This window comes from Rhinoderma darwinii, chromosome 2, assembly GCF_050947455.1.
Source record: "Rhinoderma darwinii isolate aRhiDar2 chromosome 2, aRhiDar2.hap1, whole genome shotgun sequence".
Lineage (NCBI taxonomy): Eukaryota > Metazoa > Chordata > Amphibia > Anura > Rhinodermatidae > Rhinoderma > Rhinoderma darwinii.
Window position 1 is genome coordinate 59,606,387 of NC_134688.1, and position 20,902 is coordinate 59,627,288.

Consider the following 20,902-nt stretch of genomic DNA (forward strand, 5'->3'; position numbering starts at 1 on the left):
ATTTTGCGCAAGCAAAAGTTCGGTGTGGCATCAGCATATGGTGCGTGGCTGCGTGATTTTCACGCAGCCGGTATCATTATGACACTCTGTTTTGATACAGCAGAAAAAGGGGGTTTGGAATCAGCGCTGAGAGTGCAAATTCTGTTAAAAACGGGAATCTTCTTCCAAGTTTTAATGTATCTTAGTTAAAACCAGAACAATGGACTGCGAACAAATGTTGGTGACGGGCAGGTAATGTCCAAGGTACAGAGAGAAAAGAGGAGATAGGCGGTAGCATCAGCATATGGTGCGTGGCTGCGTGATTTTCGCGCAGCCGGCATCATTATGACACTCTGTTTTGATGTTACAACACAGTAAAGAAGGAGGGGCTTTTATGTTTCCCTTCTCTTCTTTAGCAGCTGTAGCGCGAATCACGCGCGTCACCCGGAAGTGCTTCCGTGTGCCGTGCGCGATTTGCACGCACCCAATGACTTTAATGGGTGCGTGCTGCACGAAACACGGGCAAAGTATAGGACATGTCGTGAGTTTTACACAGCGCACATACGCGGCGTGAAATTCACTGACAGTCTGAACGGCCCCATTCACTAACATAGGTCCGTGCGACGCCAGTGAAAATCACGCTAGTAGCACGGACGTATAACACGTTTGTGTGAATAAGGCCTTATATTGTAATTTGTAGTGAATTTTCAGTGAGCAATCCGCACCAAAAATAGGAGGCAAGTAAGTGGCCTTATTCAGACGTCCATGTTCGGTTTGTGAAATACGGAGCGTGTATCGGCCATATTTCCCGGACCGACCACAGTTCAGGGAGCCGGGTTTCTAGCATCACAGTTATCTATGATCATAGTCCCTCCCTTCCCGTGGGAATACTGTCCCCGGTCCCGTAATGAAAGTATCATTACAATATGGGGCAGTATTCCCGCGGAGAGGCAGGGACTCCCAGCAACACTGATAACTATGATGCTAGGAGTCCGGCTCCATGAATTGTGGTCAGCCTGGGAAATACGGCTCAGTATGTCACGGACCGAACGCGGCCGTCTGAATAAGACCTTAGTCTAGTTACACAGTGCGGTGAAATCCCATTTTTTTGCCACAATTTTTGCAAAATCGCGGCAAAAACGTGATTTGACCACCGCACTGTGAGAATATAGCCTAACAGCACTTTTCATGTCTTAAATCCTTTTTTTATGCAATTTTCGTAATTGGGGCACAAATCACGCGGTTTTGCCGCGATTTTTATATAAACGCTAGGAAAACGAAAAAATACCAAAAAACATTTTAATCAACTTTATACATACTACAAACGTGGTCAGGGGGATGGGAAGCAGGATGGATAGGGGAAAATACTCACCAGCCTGCAGGTCCTGTCGGCAGTGTAGAGGAGCTGGGGGGCGGGATCTCCACACACAGCTTCTGCACATGCTGCATCTTCAACAGGTATGCAGGGGGTGCCGCGAGCGTTGCTAGGGGGGTGCCGCGGGCGTTGCTAGGGGGGTGCCGCGGGCGTTGCTAGGGGGGTGCCGCGGGCATTGCGAGGGGGGGCTCGTGAGCGTTGCGAGGGGGGGCCCGTGAGTGTTGCGAGGGGGGGGGCGACGGCAGTCGGCGGGCCCCTTTTCTTCATCCATGTGGCCGGGCCCCTGACGGGAGTACCAGTAATACCCCCCTGATGGCGGCCCTGTATAGATGGGCCTCTATGATATCACCCAGCAGCATCCATCTTATATTTCACAACACACCAAAAAGGAATCTAATGCTCTGATTTGCTAATAGGGCTTCAGACAATATTGGTCTGCCTGTAGCATGAATGGAGGAGTGAGTAAATACAGTGATAGTCAATGATGATTGGAGAAATTAAATAGCACAGATATTTCCAGGGGTCGGTTATGCTGCATATATTTTTGGGAATATGTCAGTTTGCAGATTTTATTTGTAGCACTTGTCAGAACCAAAGCTTTCAGGCTCCAGAATCCGCCCGCCGCAATAAAATATGGCTGACTGCTTACTAAATCACTATAACACATCATATTAATGAAAGGTGAGGAAGGATGCTGGGTGCCTGGAAGGAATGGACTTTAGGTGTGTGATTGTGTCATATATACAGAAACAGCAAAAAAAAAAAAAAACAAAGCTTAAAGGCTATGAACATCTTTGAAAGCAATTTTTTTTTTAAATAAAAAAACTCAATCAGTGTGTTTTGTGCAACTTTATAATTAGTTTTTATTAAAAATTATTTTTATTTTTTAAGAAACAATTGCTCTGTATTCTGTAAACAGAGCAGCTGTATCTTACCCTGAATCCTGTATCCGTCAGGTCCGCGGGACTGATGGGTTCAGTGTCAGCAGGTCCTGCGTGTCTCTGATCGACCTGTTATCCATCACATCTAAGTTCATAATTTAGATGTAATTGATTACAGGTGGATCCTGCATTTCAGAGAGACGAAGGACCTACTGACACTGAACCCGTCAGTCTTGCTGACCTGGCGGATTCAGGTAGGCGCACGATGCAGCCGTAGAGTATACAGAGCAGCTGTATCTCAAAAAGTCAAAAGAACTTTTAATAAAAACTAATTATAAAGTTGCATAAAATACCCTGATTGACCTTTTTATATATATAAAAAATAGCTTTTGAATGTTTGCATAGCCTTTAAAGAACACTCTAAGGCCTCATTCACACGACAGGGTCTGAGTGTCGGCCGGGAAAATCGGCCGTTTTTGGCCAATTTTCCCAGCCGGCTTGCATCCGGTTTGCATCCGCTCCGTTTACGTTCCAGGCCGATTTGGACCCGAATTGCATCCGTTTTTTTCCGTGTCCGTTTTAAAATGAATTTCATTTAAATTTGTTGCCACACACAGCTCTCTGTAGATAATGCCACCCAGACCCCTGTAGGTAATGCCACCCAGACCCCTGTAGGTAATGCCACCCAGACTCCTGTTGGTAATGCCACCCAGCCCCCTGCAGGTAATGTGACCCAGCCCCCTGCAGGTAATGCGACCCAGCCCCCTGCAGGTAATGACACCCTGCCCCCTATAGGTAATGCCACACTGCCCCCTATAGGTAATGCCACCCTGCTCCCTATAGGTAATGCCACCCAGCCCCCTGCAGGTAATGCCACCCAGCCCCCTGCAGGTAATGCCACCCTGCCCCCTATAGGTAATGCCACCCTGCCCCCTATAGGTAATGCCACCCTGCCCCCTGTAGGTAATGCCACCCTGCCACTTGTAGGTAATGCCACCCAGCCCCCTGTAGGTAATGCCACCCAGCCCCCTGTAGGTGATGCCACCCAGCCCCCTGTAGGTGATGCCACCAAGTCTCCTGTAGGGCTTGCCACTAAGTCCCCTGTAGGTGATGCCACACAGCCCCATGTAGGTTGCACCTATCCCCCCCACATTCCAGGAGAAGTCACTGACTTCAATGTCCATATATGGACAGTGTAGTCACTGACTTCTCCTGGAGAGGAAATCCCTGCCACAGGTCGGGAATTCCGCTTCAGAAGTGAGTGACGTCACTGTGTCCATATATGCACAGTGTAGTCACTCACTGTAATGTCCGTGGCTGCGGGCTGTCAGCTCCAGCCTCCCGCTAACAGCCGCAGCCACGAGTCGGCAAGCGCTGGCCCCAGCCCCCTCCTCAGGAGATGCCAGCACTTGCATCCACTCACCTCCGCCGAAGCCCGCATCTTCAACGACCTTTGACCCGTGAGTACCCTGGGCTATAAGAGGGGTCCAGCCCCCTAGTTCGATGCCTGAGCGTTGTTAGTTTTCCCAGTCTGTCTTGCAAATGGTCCCTTAGTGTTTCCCATTCCTGTTGTTACCCGTACCTTGTTCCCTGTTCCTGTTTCCCGTGCTTTGCCCTAGTATCTAGTCGTGCCACGTCCTGTGTCATCTGCCACGTCCAGAGGAATCTGCCACGTCCTGTGTCATCTGCCACGTCCGGAGGAATCCGCTACTTTCTGGGTCATCTGCCACGTCCGGAAGAATCAGCCACGTCCTGTGTCATCTGCCACGTCCGGAGGAATCCGCCACGTCCTGTGTCATCTGCCACGTCCGGAGGAATCCGCCACGTCCGGAGGAATCCACCGCGTCCTATGTTATCTGCCACATCCGGAGGAATCCGCCACGTCTTGCGCAACTTGCGGCTCCTGTGTCATCCGCCACGTTTGGTGCCATCTGCTGCACCCATCTCATCTGTGGCAGAGCTGCGGCCACCATCTGGACTATTCAGCTACCCTTGTGCGGGACATTGTATTTCTGGGGTGTCCTGTTGTTTGGCCAGCTGCCTCCCCGCTGCGGCGGTACGGCCTAGTGGGTCCACTAACCCGCTTCGTGACAGTACGCTCAGGCCATGGACCCCGCTGGTCAACCTGAGACGTTGACTACACAAGCCATGCTGGCTGAGATGGAGGATCTCCAGTCACGACAAGCCCAGCTCCTCCTGACGGTGAACGCCATAGCCCATCGGCTGCTTGCTCCGTCCACAGTCATCACCGCACTCGTTCCTGCGGTTCCGCCTGCTACACCTCCTGTCTGTACCGGTACCAACCCCCTGTGTTTCTTGCCGCTACCTCCACGCTATGACGGAGATCCGAGGTCCTGCAGGGGATTTTTTAATCAGTGCCTGATCCATTTCAGACTACATGCCAGGTCCTTCTGCTCGGATGACGTCCGGATCGCCTTTATCATCTCTCTCCTTACCGGCAAAGCCCTGGCATGGGCCAATCCTCTGTGGGAACATCAGGGACCTGAGACCCGGGACTTGCAGTGCTTCTTACGGACCTTCCGCTCGATCTTTGAGGAACCTGGAAGAGTTTCTCCGGCTGCTGCATCCCTGCTAACCCTACACCAGGGAGACCTCTCCGTGGGCGAGTATGCCATTCAGTTCCGTATCCTGGCTGCTGAATTGACCTGGAACAACAAGGCTTTGGTGGCTACATTCTGGCAGGGACTGTCTTCAGGGATCAAGGACGAGCTGGCTGCTCGCGATCTGCCATCTACCCTGGACGATCTTATCCTACTCGCCTCCTGCGTCGACATGAGGATCCGGGAACGTTCCCAAGAGGTTCTCCGGGAGAGAGAACTTCCTAGGCTGGATTCTGCTGTCCCGCAATCCTCCTCAGTCGTCCCACCAGAGTACCCGATGCAGAGTAATTATGTTAAATTGTCTACCCAGGAGAAACAACACAGACGCACTTCTGGACTTTGTTTGTATTGCGGCCATGGAGGCCATATTGTGCGTCTGTGCCCCCAGAGGCTGGAGAGACCCCATTGCCTAGGATTGGTTGGAGAGACAACACTAGGTGGAACAGAATCTAACAGAGGATTCGCTTCCAAACTGACTATTCCTGTGACCCTGGTATCCGGCGACAGGACGCATCAAGTCTCTGCCTATCTTGACTCTGGCTCTGCTGCAAATTTCATCCAGAAAGAGCTTGTGGATCATCTTCAGCTGCCCACAGTTCCCCTGGAGACATCTTTGGCTGTGGCCTCAGTTAATGGACTGCCTCTGCCTGATCCCATTATCTCTAAAACCAAGCCGTTGAAGCTCCAGGTTGGAGTACTTCACTCTGAATTTATTTAGTTCCTTGTTTTTCCCAAGGCCATCAATCCTGTTCTGCTGGGCATGCCTTGGCTTCGACTTCATGCCCCAGTCCTGGACTGGAATTCTGGAGAGGTTCTCCAATGGGGCTGCAAGTGCCATGGTCGTTGTCTGTTGCAGATCCATCCTGTCAAGCCTTCTCTGCCTCAGTCTCTGTCGGGACTGCCTCCCCATTTTGCTCAGTATGCAGATGTTTTCAGCAAAAAGGAGGCTGAGACGCTGCCTCCACATCGCACCTATGACTGCCCGATTGAACTGGTTCCTAATGCCTCTCTTCCCCGTGGACGGGTATATCCTCTCTCCTTGCCTGGGTCTCTATCCATGTTGGCCTATATAAAGGAGAATCTGGAGAGGGGTTTTATACGAAAATCTTCCTCCCCGGCCGGGGCTGGATTCTTCTTCGTTAAAAAGAAGGATGGATCCCTTCGTCCCTGCATTGACTACAGAGGCCTCAACCTGATCACAGTCAAGAACAAATACCCATTGCCACTCATCTCTGAGCTATTTGATCGCATACGTGGGGCCAAAAATTTTTCTAAGCTAGACCTGCGTGGGGCTTACAATCTAGTCCGGATTCGCCGGGGTGACAAATGGAAGACGGCATTTAACACCCGGGACGGGCACTACGAATACCTGGTGATGCCCTTCGGACTGTGTAACGCTCCAGCAGTGTTTCAGGAGTTCATTAACGACATCTTCCGAGATCTACTCTATGTCTGTGTTGTTGTTTATCTCGATGATATTTTGATTTTCTCCCCAGATCAGACGACTCATCGGAGGCATGTTCGTCAGGTTCTACTACGATTGAGGGAGAATCATTTATACGCCAAGCTGGAGAAGTGCGTCTTTGAGAAGAGTTCTCTGCCCTTCCTGGGCTACCTCATCTCGGATCAAGGCCTCAAGATGGATCCTGAGAAAGTGAAGGCTGTCCTGGAGTGGCCACGTCCCCAAGGCTTAAGGGCCATACAGCGGTTCCTGGGATTCACCAATTTCTACCGGCAGTTTATTCCTAACTTCTCTTCTCTGACGTCTCCCATCTCGACCCTTACCAAGAAGGGTGTGAACGCCAAAGTGTGGACTCCAGAGGCAGAGTCTGCATTTAATAGCCTGAAGAGTGCCTTCACTTCAGCCTCGATCCTCCATCACCCTGACGTATCTCGGCAGTTCTCACTGGAAGTGGATGCTTCCTCTGTCGGTGCAGGTGCACTTCTGTTCCAGAGGAGCTCCAAAGGAAAGGCTGTAGTATGTGGCTACTACTCTAGACTGTTTTCTTCTGCTGAGCGCAATTACTCCATTGGAGATCGGGAGCTGCTGGCCATCAAATTGGCTCTGGAGGAGTGGAGACATCTTCTGGAGGGCGCTGCTCACCCCATCCTGATCTTCACCGACCACAAGAACCTCACTTACCTTCAGTCCGCTCAAAGACTTAATCCTCGTCAAGCCAGGTGGTCGCTGTTCTTCACGCATTTTCTGTTTGCGCTCCACTACCGTCCCGCGGACAAGAATGTGAGGGCAGATGCCCTGTCCAGATCGTTTGAGACGGAAGACACGGTGGAGTCCCTCCAGACCATCATAGACCCGTCCTGCATCGTCACTGCTAATCCTCTGCAGGTTAGAGACATCCCTCCTGGGAGGACTTTTGTTCGGTTGGCGGACAGGAGAAGAATTCTCCGCTGGGGACATAGTTCTAAACTTGCTGGGCACGCCGGTGTCCGTAAAACCTGAGACCTGATCGCTCGTCACTTTTGGTGGTCCACGCTACATAAGGATGTTCTGGACTTTGTCTCTTCTTGCACGGTGTGTGCCTCTAACAAAGTGACTCACAGCAAGCCTGCCGGCCTGCTTCAACCTCTGCCTGTACCCAATGCCCCCTGGCAGCAGATTGCGATGGACTTCGTCACTGACCTTCCCCCCTCAGCAGGATGTAACACTGTCTGGGTGGTGGTGGACCGGTTCTCTAAGATGGCTCATTTTATCCCGCTAACCGGCCTACCTTCTGCTCCTCGTCTGGCAAGTCTCTTCATCCAGCACATCTTCCGCTTGCATGGCTTGCCTCTTCACATTGTGTCCGACCGGGGGGTTCAGTTTACCTCTAAGTTCTGGAGAGCCCTCTGTAAACTCCTGGATGTGAGATTGGACTTTTCCTCTGCCAATCACCCCCAGTCCAATGGGCAAGTTGAGAGGATCAACCAGATCATGGAAAATTATCTCCGCCATTTCATCTCTTCACAGCACGATAACTGGGTACAGCTTCTACCATGGGCCGAATTTTCTTACAACAACCACACAAGTGAGTCCACCACTTCCTCTCCATTTCACATCGTCTACAGTCAACATCCCAGAGTCCCTCCTCCTGTGTCGACTTCATCCCAGGTTCCCGCTGCTGACTCTGCATATGGGGACTTCCTGCAAATCTGGCAACAGACCCGGTCCTCTATTTTGCTGGCAGTAGATCGCATGAAGCGAAAGGCAGATACTAAGAGAAGAGAGCCGAATCAGTATCTTCCGGGGACTAAAGTCTGGCTGTCCTCTCGGAACATTCGCTTGAAGATGCCCTCATACAAGTTCGCTCCCAGGTTCCTTGGACCATTCGAGGTCCTGCAGCAGATCAACCCTGTCGCCTACAAGCTTCGGCTGCCTCCTACCCTCAGGATTCCCAACTCCTTCCACGTCTCCCTCCTGAAGCCTGTGATCCTAAACCGCTATTCCAAGACTCCCAGCCCTGCGGTTGCTCCCAGCGGCTCCTCGGACATCTTTGAGGTAAAGGAGATCTTGGACACCAAGAGAATGAGAGGAAAGACCTTGTATTTGGTGGATTGGAGGGGGTTTGGTCCCGAAGAGAGGTCCTGGGAGACAGAGGAGAACCTCAATGCCCCTACTCTTCTAAAGAAGTTTCTCTCTCGCTCCAGTCCCAAGAAGAGGGGGCGTAAGAGGGGGGATACTGTTATGTCCGTGGCTGCGGGCTGTCAGCTCCAGCCTCCCTCTGACAGCCTCAGCCACGAGTCGGCAAGCGCTGGCCCCAGCCCCCTCCTCAGGAGACGCCAGCGCTTGCATCCACTCACCTCCGCCGGAGCCCGCAGGATGCGCGCTCGTTCCCGCTCTTAAAGGGGCAGCGCGCGCACCGGACATCTTGAACGACCTTTGACCCGTGAGTACCCTGGGCTATAAGAGGGGTCCAGCCCCCTAGTTCGATGCCTGAGCATTGTTAGTTTTCCCAGTCTGTCTTGCAAATGGTCCCTTAGTGTTTCCCGTTCCTGTTGTTACCCGTACCTTGTTCCCCGTTCCTGTTTCCCGTGCTTTGCCCTAGTATCTAGTCGTGCCACGTCCTGTGTCATCTGCCACGTCCAGAGGAATCTGTCACGTCCTGTGTCATCTGCCACGTCCGGAGGAATCCGCCACGTCCTGTGTCATCTGCCACGTCCGGAGGAATCCGCCATGTCCGGAGGGATCCACCACGTCCTGTGTTATCTGCCACATCCGGAGGAATCCGCCACGTCTGGCGCAACTTGCGGCTCCTCTGTCATCCGCCACGTTTGGCGCCATCTGCTGCACCCATCTCATCTGTGCCAGAGCTGCGGCCACCATCTGGACTATTCAGGTACCCTTGTGCGGGACATTGTATTTCTGGGGTGTCCTGTTGTTTGGCCAGCTGCCTCCCCGCTGCGGCGGTACGGCCTAGTGGGTCCACTAACCCGCTTCGTGACACTCACTTCTCCTGTAGCGGAATCCCCGGCCATAGAGTCGGGGATTCCGCTGCAGAAGTGAGTGACATCGCTGTGTCCATATATGGACAGTGTAGTCACTCACTTCTCCTGTAGCGGAATCCCCGGCCATAGTGTCGGGGATTCCGCTGCAGAAGTGAGTGACTTCGCTGTGTCCATATATGGACAGTGTAATCACGCACTCCTCCTGTAGTGGAATCCCCAATCCCCGGCCGGGGATTGGGGATTCCAACTCCTACAGGGAGCAAAAAAAAGACCCTCCTCCTCCTCACATACACTCTGCACTGTGAGGAGGAGGAGAGAGTGCGCGAGCGACGGTAGACCCGGCTATCACTCGGGACACATTCCGGTGATGGCCGTGTATTACCCGACCCCATAGACTTCTATGGGAGCCAGGCGGCCGGGTACCCGGCCGAAAATAGGGCATGTCCCATTTTTTGACGGCCGGTTTTCCCGGCTTGTCAAAAAATCGGTCGTGTGAATAGCCCCATTAGGGGTCTATTGTTCCTAATGCAGCCGGGTGACGGCCGATTTATGAACGGCCGGCACCCGGCCGGGAAACCAAGTCGTGTGAATTCCGCCTTACACGCCTCATTCACTCGACAGGGCCCGAGTGTCGGCCTATAAAATCGGCCGTTTTGGGCCGTTTTTCCTGGCCGGATTGCATCCGTTTTGCATCCGTTCCGATTCCGGTTTGGGCAGTGTTGCCGTTTTTAACCCGTTTTGCATCCATTTTTTTCCCTGTCCGTTTTAAAATCGGATGAATTTCATTTAAATTTGTTGCCACACACAGCCCTCTGTAGATAATGCCACACAGCACCCTGTAGGTAATGCCACCCAGCCCCCTGTTGGTAATGCCACCCAGCCCCTGCAGGAAATGCCACCCATCCCCCTGCAGGTAATGCCACCCAGCCCCCTGCAGGTAATGCCACCCAGCCCCTGCAGATAATTCCACCCAGCCCCCTGTAGGTAATGCCACACAGCCCCCTGTTGGTAATTCCACCCTTCCCCTTGTAGGTAATGCCACCCAGCTCCCTGTATGTAATGCCACCAAGTCCCCTGTAGGTAATGCCACCCAGCCCCTGCAGGTAATGCCACCCATCCCCCTGCAGGTAATGCCACCCAGCCCCCTGCAGGTAATGCCACCCAGCCCCTGCAGGTAATGCCACCCAGCCCCTGCAGGTAATGCCACCCTGCCCCCTGTAGGTAATGCCACCCTTCCCCTTGTAGGTAATGCCACCCAGCTCCCTGTATGTAATGCCACCCTGCCCCCTGTAGGTAATGCCACACAGCCCCCTGTAGGTAATGCCACCCTGCCCCCTGTAAGTAATGTCACCCAGTCCCCTGTAGGTAATGCCACACAGCCCTCTGTTGGTAATGCCACCCAGCCCCCTGTTGGCAATGCCACCCTGCTCCCTGTAGGTAATGCCAGCCTGCCCCCTGTAGGTAATGTCACCCAGTCCCCTGTAGGTAATGCCACACAGCCCCCTGTTGGTAATTCCACCCAGCCCCCTGTTGGCAATGCCACCCTGCCCCCTGTAGGTAATGCCACCCTGCCCCCTGTAGGTAATGCCACCCTGCCCCCTGTAGGTAATGTCACACAGCCCCCTGTAGGTTGCACCCATCCCCCCTTCCAGGAGAAGTCCCTGACTTCAATGTCCATATATGGACAGTTTAGTCACTGACTTCTCCTGGAGAGGAATCCCCGGCCAAGGGGTCGGGATTCCACTTCTGAAGTGAGTAACGTCACTGTGTCCATATATGGACAGTGTAGTCACTCACTTCTCCTGTAGCGGAATCCCTGGCCAAGGTGTCGGGGATTCCGCTTCAGAAGTGAGTGACGTCGCTGTGTCCATATATGGACAGCGTAGTCACTCACTTCACCTGTAGCGGAATCCCCGGCCAAGGTGTCGGGGATTCCGCTTCAGAAGTGAGTGACGTCGCTTTGTCCATATATGGACAGTGTAGTCACTCACTTCTCCTGTAGCGGAATCCCCGGCCAAGGTGTCGGGGATTCCGCTTCAGAAGTGAGTAACGTCGCTGTGTCCATATATGGACAGTGTAGTCACTCACTTCTGCAGCGGAATCCCCAATCCCTGGCCGGGGATTGGAGATTCCGACTTCTACAGGGAGCGTAAAAAGACCCTCCTCCTCCTCACATGCACTCTGCACTGTGAGGAGGAGGAGAGAGAGCGTGAGCGATGGCATACATGGCCATCACTCGGGAAACATTCCGGTGATGGCCGTGTATTACAAGGCCCCATAGACTTCTATGGGAGCCGGGCGGCCGGGTAAACGGCCGAAAATAGGGCATGTCCCATTTTTTGACGGCCAGGTTTCCCAGGCCGTCAAAAAATCGGTCCTGTGAATAGCCCCATTAGGGGTCTATTGTTCCTAATGCAGCCGAGTGACAGACGATTTATGAACGGCCGTCACCCGGCCGGGAAACCCTGTCATGTGAATAAGGGTATGTTCACACGAGGGCGTCCGTTACGGCTGAAATTAGGGGGATGTTTCAGCCTGAAAACATCCCCTCAATTTCAGCCGTAACGGCATGTGCAGGCGCTTGAACGCCGCGTCCATTACGGGCGTAATTAGCGCTGCTATTCATTGGAGTCAATGAATAACGGCTCCAATTACGGCCAAAGAAGTGACAGGTCACTTCTTTGACGCGGGCGTCTATTTACGCGCCGTCTTTTGACAGCGGCGCGTAAATTACGCCTCGTGTGAACAGACAAACGTCTGCCCATTGCTTTCAATGGGCAGATGTTTGTCAGCGCTATTGAGGCGCTATTTTCGGACGTAATTCGGGGCAAAAACGCCCGAATTACGTCCGTAAATAGGCCGTGTGAACATACCCTAAGGGCTTAAACCACTTTAAGGGTATGTGCACACGTAGTGACCAAAAACGTCTGAAAATACAGAGCTGTTTTCAAGGGAAAACAGCCCCTGATTTTCAGACGTTTTTTGAGCAACTCACGTTTTTCGCTGCGTTTTTCGCGCCGTTTTCGCAGCGTTTTTTACGTCCGTTTTTGGAGCTGTTTTCATTGGAGTCTATGACAAAACAGCTCCAAAAACGTCCAAAGAAGTGTCCTGCACTTCTTTTGACGAGGCTGTATTTTTACGCGTCGTCGTTTGACAGCAGTCAAACGACGACGCGTAAATGACAGGTCGTCTGCACAGTACGTCGGCAAACCCATTCAAATGAATGGGCAGATGTTTGCGGACGTATCGTAGCCCTATTTTCAGACGTAAAACGAGGCATAATACGCCTCGTTTACGTCTGAAAATAGGTCAAGTGAACGCAGCCTTAGGCCTGATTTACACGAGCGTGTGCGTTTTGCGCGCGCAAAAAACGCTTCGTTTTACGTGCGTTTGTATTGCGTATGCACTGCGTATACGCAGCGTTGTTGCGTTTTAAACGCGCGCACGACTAGCGTTTGCATCGCGCGTAAAAAACGCAGAGGGGATTAGTGGGACGCCAGCCTACAAATAGGCCAGCTGGCCCAACCCCTGCTTGCTGGGAGAAGGCTGTTTAGAACCTTATTTCCGCCTCTGCAGAAACAACAGTGTGTGTTTCTCCCTTCACGTTGGAATCGCCTTGACACGCCACTATTATGCCTTCGCCATCGCTGGCACGTGTGCTTCTTGTCTGGATGATCTCACGTCGGTTTGGCGAACGGCGACACATGCTGCAGCACCATACGCCTGTAAGAAGTCGCATTTGGGTTCATCCACTTGTGGCCCAACGGACAATAAAAGGCCATTTCCATACCCTGTATGAGGACTTACGCCGGCATCCAGACAAATTTCGAGCCTTCTGCCGCATGTCTGTGGCCACATTTGACCTACTGCTTGAGCAAACTCGCTCTGGTCTCACCTACCAGAATACCAACATGAGACGCTGCATTTCGGCCGAGGAACGGCTGCTTGTGACCTTGAGGTATGTGTGCAGCTGCTCTAACTTAGTCCATGACGCTGTATGCTTCACCAGCCCCCCCTAACATGTGTTCTGCCTTTCTTTATCTTTCTCGTTGTTTTATAGATTTCTGGCCACAGGCAATAGTTATCATTCGTTGCATTTCGAATTTCTTTTGGGAGTGACCACCATTTCGTTCATTGTCACATCCACCTGTGTCATGTTGTGGCAGAGGTTAAAGAGCACGGTCATGCCTCAGCCCACGACAGAACAGTGGCTAAGTATTTCAGAGGGATTTCTTAGAGCTACAGAATTTCCAAATTGCATTGGTGCCCTAGACGGCAAACACATTCGTGTGAGAAAGCCCCCACGCAGTGGCTCCCAATACTATAACTACAAGCAGTATTTTTCTATGGTATTGTTAGCCTTGGCGGACACGAATTATTGTTTCACTATTGTTGACATTGGCTCGTATGGAAGCTCGGCCGATGCACGCATATTCCGTTCATCAAGAATGGGGAAACGACTCGTGAATAGGCGACTGGCGGTGCCGGAACCTTCCATCCTCCCGGGGTCCAGCGGCCCCCCAATCCCGTATGTTATCGTGGCGGATGAGGGGATTGCACTCACAAGGCAAGTCATGCGTCCCTTTGCAAGAAGGGGCTTGGATGACCGTCGGCGCATGTTCAATCTCCGCCTGGGCCGAGCTCGGCGATGTGTGGAATGTGCTTTTGGCATTATGTCAAACAGGTGGCGTGTCTTTCTGTCAACAATGCAATTGTCCATGCCGAATGTCACACGTGTTATACAAGCGGGTGTAGTTCTGCATAACTTCTGCCGCATTAATGATGCTAGCTTTGATGCAGAATATATCCTAACACATGCAGGCACCAGTGACAATGACCCGGTGATTCGTCTCGGCCGATCTGTCTCTTCCGGCCTTCGAGTGCGGGATACTTTGGCGGCATATTTTGAGTGCCCATCTGGACCCGCACCGTGGGGGGTTGATGACCTTTGAAGGGGTGTCTGTTGTTTGCCGGCTTCACTCCACACGTCACATGTGACCTGTTATTTTGTGTTTTTTTGGGGTTGGTGGTGGGTTAGGGACTCGCAAAACATGAGGACCCTTGACGCGGGTTGCGAGCTTACATCTCTCGGGGTTTGAGCAGGACTTTAGACAGTTGGCGACGTACTTTCCAGAAATATCATGTTGTGCGGCCCAAAGTTGGGAAAGTCCAATAGCAAGTGTACTTAGTTTGCTTCGGGGCCCATGGCAGCACCTAAACGTTGCCACCATTTGCAATCCATGTCAAACCCCGAGAGATTAACTAAAACCTCATATCACGTGTGTATGCATTGGACCAAAAGGCCAGAAGTGTGTGAGAGTGTAGGCCAAGGAAATGTGTGCCAAACCTTGTGTTGTGTGGTATCAATGAATAACAACACGAAATCCAACCAGTAACCATGATTTTTTTTCATGCTGTGTTTGGCCACAACACAAACTATTTGCATCACAACATAAACACCAACATGGTGTATATTAATACACATCCAAGAAAAGAAAACTAAAGAAACGTTGGCAGGCCTGCACCACACACTACTGTGGCGTCCAAAACTATTGCCACCAACACACTCATAAGTGTTGGTACTGTTGGCCCGGGGAGGCATACGCCTGCATTTCAGCACCACTATGCTGGACCTGGAGCTGGGTAGGTTGTTCCTCGCCAGCATAGTGGTGTTGATGTTGGGGGTGGAATGCTGGGCCAGGAAAGTGGGGAGCCATAGGGCGCATGTACGGATGGGGCTGTGCCATCTGGGGGACAGGGTGGAATTGGGCAGGCACCTGGGGCGTGGTGGCCGCCATGTAGGAACTGCGCCATTGCTCTATGGCCATGAAGCAGATATTTGGATTGTGGGGCGGTCTGGAGGCGTCAATCAATGTGACTATCGACGCCTGCAGACGGCCCATACGGTCCATGGGCACCAGTCGTAGGAGGGGAACGATGCTTCGTCCAAACGCATCATTCCCGTCCTCCTTCACCATCCTATTGTGGTACTCCTCGGATCGCGTGTCCCAGATTGCTGGATGGTCCTGGACAAAGAGGATGAGGCGCTCGATGTCCATCCCGCGCGGCATGGCAGTAGATTCGTTGACACACAGCAAGCAACCTTGACAGAGTCTCCAGGCACTGAGTAGGCTTGCCCCCTCGCACTGGAAACGCAGGCACTTCCTGGTTTGCCTTTGCTTTGTCTAGCTTTATAGACTCTTTTGCATGGACATAACAGCTCTTGCGTGATTTTCGCGCATGCAACGCTGGAGCGTCCGTGTGGCATGCGTTGTTTTCACGCACCCATTGACTTCAATGGGTGCATGATGCGCGAAAAACGCACGATTTTAGAACATGTCGTGAGTTTTACGCAACGCACTCACGCTGCGCAAAATTCACGCATCGTCTAAACTGCCCCATAGAGTAATATAGGTGCGTACGACACGCGTGAAAAGCACGCACGTCGCACGCGCGTATATTACGCTCGTGTAAATGAGGCCTAAGGGTTGCACGACACAAGTCTGTGCCAATTAAGCCGGACATCAAAACATGGTTTTTGCCTGTGTCAGGCATATATGTCTGTTTACAAAAAAATATAGATATCTATAGGGCAGAAGTATGCCAAAAGGGTTTCTGTTCCTTGTATTCGGTCAGACATCAGTTAGCAGTCGAGAAGCAACCATCAACTAGATGACTAGACTATAATTCGATTATCTGCGGGTTCCCCCAGCATGTATCTATTGGGGAGAAAACTGGAATGGTATATGCATTACTAAGCTGCATCACCTCCATTATGAAGAAAATAAATCGATTTTTTTAGTCTAGTAATGAATTTATTTATTTATTGTTTAGTTTTTTGTTCTTTTTCTCTGGGCAAACAAGTGGCCTGGATGGACTTTTGCAAAACTAAATACCTCCATTATTGTTTTTTGGGGGGCAATGGGTGTAAAATAGCGTAGCATGCATGCTTTTATGTCTTATTATACGTGTTATGTACTATAGAGATGAGAGATTCTGCTCTGCCCAACTCTTATTTTGTTCTTTATGACTTTAAGACCTGGTGAGTCAGTGGTTGCCCAGTCTTGCTTCCTTTCATCCACCCTTCTATTACAACACGTGGAGGTCACTAGTTTATTTGTCATTAACTCGAACCTCAACAAATATCTTTAGCCAGAAGCCATGACTACTTCTGCCAAGCCCACTACCTCCCACATTTCGCCTGCTCCACTACTTGCTCTCTATATTAGCTGACCCAACATGGAGGCCCTAACCTTTAGAATAAGAGTAAGTTCACACGTAGCGTAAACATTGCTGATTTTCCGCAACGGATTTAGTTGTGGAAAATGCGCAGCATAATACAGTAGCAGTAGAGTGGATGAGATTTCAACAAATCTCATCCACATGCTGCATAAATGATGGGCAGAAAAAATGCTCAGAAATTGACGTGCGGTGCGGTCTTTTTAATCCGCAGCATGTCAATTCTATTTGCGTAATCTCTGCTTCTTTGTTGCGGGTTTTCCCCATTGAATTCAATAGGGAGGTAAAACCTGCAACAAATAGCACTTGCGATTCCGTCTCAAAAATCAAAAATTACAAAAAAAAATCTAACACACCGAGAATTCTGTGCTTCTTCGTCCAGGCCGACCTCCGGGGATGAAGTTTCAAGTTACCAATGACAGACTGCTGCGGTCACAAGGAATGAAATGCCATCCCAGAAGTCCGGCCTGCAGGATGGCAGAGGGACGTGTCGCTATGGCTACGTAAGTATGAAACATATTTTTTTTTTATGTGCAGTTTTCCGCAGCGGACAATCTGGCCGAAAAATTGCACCACAATTTGGTGAAGTTTTTTGCCCGGAATTCCTTGTGGCGCCCAGGACGGATTAGCTGTGTGCTTTTACGCAGAGTACCCGCCCTGTGTGAACATAGCCTAAAGGTTCAATGTTGACTATCTACTGTGGGGTTGTCATTAAAAGCAGCACATTTGACATTTTAACCACTGCTCCTATTCATTGATATATATCAATCTTTCCTTCTCTGATCAAGATGTGATCCTAACGAGAATAGCCAATGAGATCAGCACTGTAAACATTGATCCACAACGGAATACTTAATATGATTTGAAATTTGGTATATGAGACCTACATTCATTCTGAATGCATAAACTACTTCAAGGCTAGTAAAGCATAGTTTTCTGTCCCAGGTCCTATTGTGTATAAACCCAAAACCCACTCAGCCAATAATGAAGCTTACAACCTTGGCTTTAGTTCTACCTTCCCAATCACATAATTAGTTAATTAAAATAATTGTCACAGGGGCCAACAAACAGATTTTGTACCCACTGGGTTACTATAGGGTTTGGTTTAGGCTAGACCAGGGAGCAGAGTCTAAGGAATTATCTGTTGTTCACCCTTAATTCCTTTACTGAGCTATAGACTGTCCCAGAGGGAATCCTTAGGTCGCTATCCCAGAAGAGTGGCGGGGCCCAATATTGGCAGTTCGGTGGCCACCCGGGGACCAAAGCTCCAAGTAGGCCCATGGAATCTGGCCAGTTTATCCCGGTAGTCCCGAATTGGTTCTTAAAATTACTGCCGGTTCGGAGAACTGGGGAGAAGTAGGACCTAGAACCGGTTCCCACGCTGGCGAGGCACGGGAACTATCAGTGCTCTTTAACAATTCGGGGCTTTACCAGTGATGGAGGTGTTACCATTCCCCTTGTCGGGAGGATGTGTCTTTACACAGTCTGATGCTGTCGGCAATGGTTGGAGACTGTCAGTATGTAGGGACACAGCCCTTTGACAAGGTGAATCGTAACACCTATTTACCAATGCTTGTACAGAAAGTGTTGTTAACTATAGACATGGTGCAGCAGGGCAGTGGTGGAGAAGTGGGGCTTTAGTTTGGGGAACAGTCCAGGGCCTATTATGTACTTATTCCACTACTGTCCCAGAATAGTCACCATAAGCAACAGCTCACATGCAGTGCAGTACCTTGAGAGATCAGAGACTGAACGTAGTCATCCATAAACTGGGGTCGGAGTAATCAGACAAGAGTCAAATGGACCTATTGATCAGGCATAGGGGAGTCCCACAGAGCCTTAAATAGGACAAGATCCTCAGCCATAGGATACAGCTATAGGAGCACGGTGGCAGAGAAAAGGATAGGACATCAGTCGTGAAGAGTGGGTAAGTGGCCAACATCCCGTTAGACTTTACACCCACACAGATATTTTAACATTCATATTTTAACACTAAAATTGCATGCAAAGAGTCACTCTCGGCCCTCATCAAGTCTAAACATTAGAAAAATCAGAGCATAACAGATAGAGTAACATGGATGAACAAGCTCATGTAAAAGAATACAAGGAATATGTAAGACAAAAGGTGGAGGCAATAGGAAGAGTCTTTCAGTGGCAATAGGAAGAATCTTTGACTAAACGTGCGAAGACGAGAGGAAGTTGAAGTGAAAAACATCTCTCTGTGGGATTAAGAAAGAAAGGGGGAGGAAATGAGAGGAAGGTGACAGTGGACAGAGGGAAGGATGGAGATAAGGAAATAAGAAACGTGGGAAAGGATGGCACATTGGTGATGGAACGTGCATTCTGACACTTCACCATCAGATATCCATTTACATTGCTGGACATTAGTTATGGATAATGTCAGGAATGTTAACACTGTATGTTAATTATAAATTAGTCAGGAATGTAACTGACAAGGATACAAGATATTGTTTTAATGTGATCCAGTAAAGACTTAAAAAATGCTGCCGTAATAAAGTTAGAACCATTGCTTCAACTTCTTATATTGTTAGAGTTGACGTACCCCAAGAATAAATAAGATTGTATCAGGTATGTAACTATAGGGGGTGAAGAGGTCTCAGTTGTACAAGTGTCCTGGAGCCCGAGGAGTCCCAAAAGGACCCTCTGCCCTATAAGACCAGTACTAATAAAGAGGTGTGATAAATGGGGCCATGTCACAAATTTTGCATTGAGGCCAATGAGCTTCACGTTAGACCACAGGACTGTATCTTATGTTGAAGCTAGCTTATGGTGATCTTCCCAAATGAGTCACCCAAATATTATCAACCAAAAACTTCACTTGAAGAGTTTCTCCACTCCAGGTATCTCAGTTTTTGCCTCCAGGTACAGCTATATTTGCAACTTTACTACCCACTCAATAAAAAAAAAATATATATATATATATATATATATACCGTTCAGCCATACCTCCCAACTTTCAAGTATCACAAAGAGGCAATTTTTTTATTTTAAGCCATGCCTCTAAACCCACCCAATCCCCACCCGTTCAGTCCACACATTATCATGCTAATATAGGGCCTCCCACACAGTATAGTGCCAAATAACTGCCCCCACACAGTAAAATTTCCCCATAAATGCACCCATATAGTATTAAGCCAACACAGATGCCCATATACAGTATATTGCCAACTCATTCTCCCATGCAGTATAATGCCCACACAGATGCCCTCATGCAATATAATGCCCAAACAAATTCCCCCACACAGCATAATGCCCCTTAGCTGCCCCTATGCAGCATAATGCCCCCCATAGTTGCCCTATACAGTATAATACCCCCATACGGTATAATGCTCACACAGATGTCCCCATACAGTATAATGCCCCACAGCTGCCCCATATAGCTTAATGCCCCAGTACAGCATAATGCCCCCATAGCTGCTCACATACAGTATAATGCCCCCTAGCTGCCCTTATACAGTATAATGTCCCCACACTGCCCCTAGTGCCAGTGCCCACATATGAAGTGCCAATTCCCTTGTAGATAGTGCCACAGTGACCATGTATATACTGCCCATGTAGATAGTGCCCCTATATAGTGCCACAGTGTCCATGTTGATAGTGCCACAACCCCTTGGAGATAGCACCACCCCCCTGTAGATAGCGTTACCACCACCCTGTAGATAGTGCCATTGGGACTCCCTCTAGGAGCAGAGGGACATACCCTGGCCGCCTGGAACAGCGGGACACCGCCCGTAATCGAGGACTGTCGCGCTGAATCCGGGAAGATTGGGAGGTATGTTTCAGTTATAACATGAAAACCATTGACAGGTGGAGTGAATAATGGCGCCTGTTTACAGGGTGGGATATAGTAGGCAGCAGGTAAACAGTTTTTCATTTTGATGTGTTAGAAGCAGGAAAAATGGGCAAGTGTAAGGATCTGAGCAACTTTGAGAAGGGCCAAAGTGTGATGGCTAGGCAACCTGGTCAGAGCTTATTCAGAATGGCATGTTTCTGCAGGATAATGCTTCTTGCCATAATGCACCTACACGATATTAGGCAGCTGGTTTCAATGTTATGGCTGAGCGGTGTATGTACAGGTGTCTGGTCAGGTAGTGGGGCATAACCACGCCTAGAGACACATGCTAATATAGATTGTACAGCAGGATAAGTTATGTCTTTTTTTTTTTTTAATTCTTGGTATGATATCAGTATAAGACTAGACCTTACTTTACCATTCTGCCAGTTAACAATATTGAGGTTCTTGACTTTTCTATTAAATATATGTCATGATGCACTTACACTACCGGTCAAAAGTTTAGGGTCACTTAGAAATTTCCTTATTTTTGCAAGAACAGCACAGTTTT